The 3,181-nt window shown below is 33.8% G+C and overlaps 1 pseudogene; it reads right to left on the reverse strand.

Annotated features, from left to right (window-relative positions):
- The window catches only part of LOC101576448, a 42,131-nt pseudogene extending 39,456 nt beyond the window's left edge, over positions 1-2,675 (reverse strand).
- Between the last annotated feature and the right edge of the window lie 506 nt (positions 2,676-3,181).

Consider the following 3,181-nt stretch of genomic DNA (forward strand, 5'->3'; position numbering starts at 1 on the left):
TTGAGAAAGTCAGAGTCTTGCTAAATCTTGGGTTGCCTCAAGTTATCATTTCTATTGTTCTAATGCAAAACATTTGGCTTTTTAATATTTTTAGCAATGTCTCTCTCCAAGAAACTACTTTTGTAGGGTGATCTATTCTGGAGAAACTGAAAATAGTTCAAATAGTCTTTTTGCTCTAAAGTCTCAGAATAAACCTAGGTAAAAACTGACACCAATACCATGCCATATCATCAATTTTGAGCTGACCTGAAATTTCTTCTGTCAAATTAATAAATTTCCCACCTTTAATCTCATCAAAAAGGGAAAAGTAAAGTGTGACTTATGTTGTGTCTAATTATTCTGAGAGGGAAATTTAAACAAGTTACTTGTGTCTTCAGGTATAAATATAATGAGTTTTATTGAGGATCCTTCTCATCCATAACAGCGTAATATATGCTGTCTCCTAATTCATTATTCCGTAGATATGTTGAGCAATTGTTCTGTTTGAAATTTTGTCAGATTTCAATGACAATGAGTATTCCTGGACCAGCAGGATAAACACATGACTGAGAAACTAGAGAAAAAGAGCAGACCCATCTTTACTCTGTACTGCGTCTATAGGGTAAACTAAGATTTATCAGATAGCATCCACTTTATCTTAGAAATATTAAGTATGCTCAAGAAAGGCCCAGGACCAGAAACAAACATAGGGAATACATACAATGAAGACTATGCTTACAGTCTAAGTTTTTGGAACAGTTTTGCATGGCTGGAACCTGTGGACAAGTAAGATGTGTTTTCTCTGCAGGATGTTTACTCTAGTGGGGATGATCAACTAAAAGCACAGAAAGGATATCATTGTCTTTTTTTTTAGTGTATTTAGTATGGTCTACAGGGTCTACAGAGTCTCACTACACAGTTCAGACTCATTGCGATCCTCCTTGTTTCAGCCTCCCAAGTGCTGATGGGATGACAGGCACATGCCACCATATCCAGTCTCAGTCAGTATCTCAAAGCATCCTGGGAGCAGGGCCAGCATGCCAAGGGGCTAGAACCCTGGTCCCTGCCCCTGCCTAAGAAGGATATTATTTTCAAAGGATAATAATATTGATTTCTTGTCAAATATGAACTATTACTGAAAAAAAACAGAATGAATATTGGAATTAAACACTATTAGGGAGAAATATATTGGCCTTAGTCTTCTGCAACGATGACCCTCTCTTTCAGCATAATTATCTCAACATTTTTGACTCTTTCTAAAACAGTTCTGGAAAGCACTGTTTTGTGAGTATCTCCAGTTGAACTGAGTTGATTGAAAATTACTTATCTTTCACGCTCACCTTCACTTTGGGGAAGATCCACATTTGGCATTTTGCACAATGCCAAATCTGGTATATAAAGTGAAAAAAATAGAGTGGGGTGTTTTTATGAGCCTGGCTTTCCACTGGCAGCAAAATTCTATTTTAATCACATCAAATAAAGAAACACATGGATGAGAACTTCCAGAACTGTTTAAGAATGAAGAATGATATGGATTAATGGCAATGTGTCTTTCATTATAATGAACTTAAATAATTTAAACACATCCCATATTTGTAAACGCTTATAATTATTTTACACATTTATTAATATGTCTGATAATGATATCATTGTTTATAAGATAATCTTTTTTCCTTGGGTTTTGAATCTCTTCCCATAGGTTAAAAAGAAATTTTATTCTGTATTTGACTTCAGTATTTGCATATAAGCAAACAGGATGCTTGCCATCCTTTTGTTTGTTTATGTATTTATTTTTAACAGAGTGTCAACTTCTGTAATAGATTTGATCATTTTAAAAGAAGTTTGGGCATAAGATACTAGGAAAAGGGAATGAACTTATTCAAAAGGAAAGAGTTACTGAGTCGAAGAGAAGAACAGGAGAGGGAGTGGGGAAAAGAGATTTATCTACATATGTAAGCAGGATGGTTTGGACAACTGTACTGTGCATGTCTGCTGGTCTATGGAAAGGAGCGTTTAATGCTTTAAATTTTTTCATCTTTTTTCAACTGTTTCTCCTTTTTTCTCTTCTTAATTTCTTATCCATTTCTTTCTGTTTCTCTTTCTTCTTCAAGTTTTACATGCATGTACTTCTTCAAGTTTTACATACATAACCAGTTGGAAGACAACATTATGTGTTTCAACAAATACTATGAAATTCATATTATGTTGTTGAGTGAAAATCTCTATTGCATATATTTTTTTCTGTTTTAATTCTAATTTATACCCTCTCTTAAAATAAATAAATAAAATCAAACTCTAACCTTAAAAATTCTTTCATATGGAACTCAGTTCATAAGAATCACACACAGTACTGGTAACTATAAATATAAATTACAGTAATACATCCTTCACTTTATTACACTAGAAATGCCTACAGAATACAGTTAAAATTGAAAAGAATAGTAGACTGCTTGAGGGAGGAGAGAGTTTCAATAAAATATTAGGAAAGATGGTACTGAAATTTAATTCTTACAGAGGTATGTACCTTTCTAACCAAAGTAATTTGAGGTAGAATTTTAAGCTGAGATATGGTATGAATAAAGTTATAGAGTTATGAGGAAACACACCATTGACAACTTAACTTACACTGCCAGGAGCAGAGGATGTACAGAGAAGAGAGGGTCGGGGATAAGGTTAATGGGTACACTGGGCTCCATCCTGCTTTGATAGGAAACTCATCTTTGAATTTTATGTCAGGATCAGCCATAGATTTGATGCAAGGGTGCAACTTAAATTGGATTGCATTTAGGAAGAACACATGGGAGATATATGCAGTATGGATTAAATGGAGATGAGATTAGCATTTGGAAGATACTATTAGTCATTCGGCATGGCTGTTAGGCAGAATGAGTTACTATTCTCTTTTATTTAGCCTTCTGTTTTTATCACCAATATATTACTCTGTGATGATTTTAACTATTTACAATTTTTATTTAAAACTAAAATGTGATAATTAATAAATCCTTTACAATTTGCCAAACATTTTAAAATTAACAGATATATAATAAATAGATACATAAAAGGGAAGGCCGTAAACACATAAAAGAAAAATAGAATTTAAAAAAAATAAACTGAAGTGCCAGTCAAATAGTTCAGCAGATTAAAGCACCTGTAAACAGGTGCAGGAGCCTGGGTTTTGATCCCCAGGTCTGCCATGCTGGCC

The sequence above is a fragment of the Octodon degus genome, unplaced genomic scaffold (genome assembly GCF_000260255.1).
Source record: "Octodon degus isolate 3935 unplaced genomic scaffold, OctDeg1.0 scaffold00202, whole genome shotgun sequence".
Taxonomy (NCBI): domain Eukaryota; kingdom Metazoa; phylum Chordata; class Mammalia; order Rodentia; family Octodontidae; genus Octodon; species Octodon degus.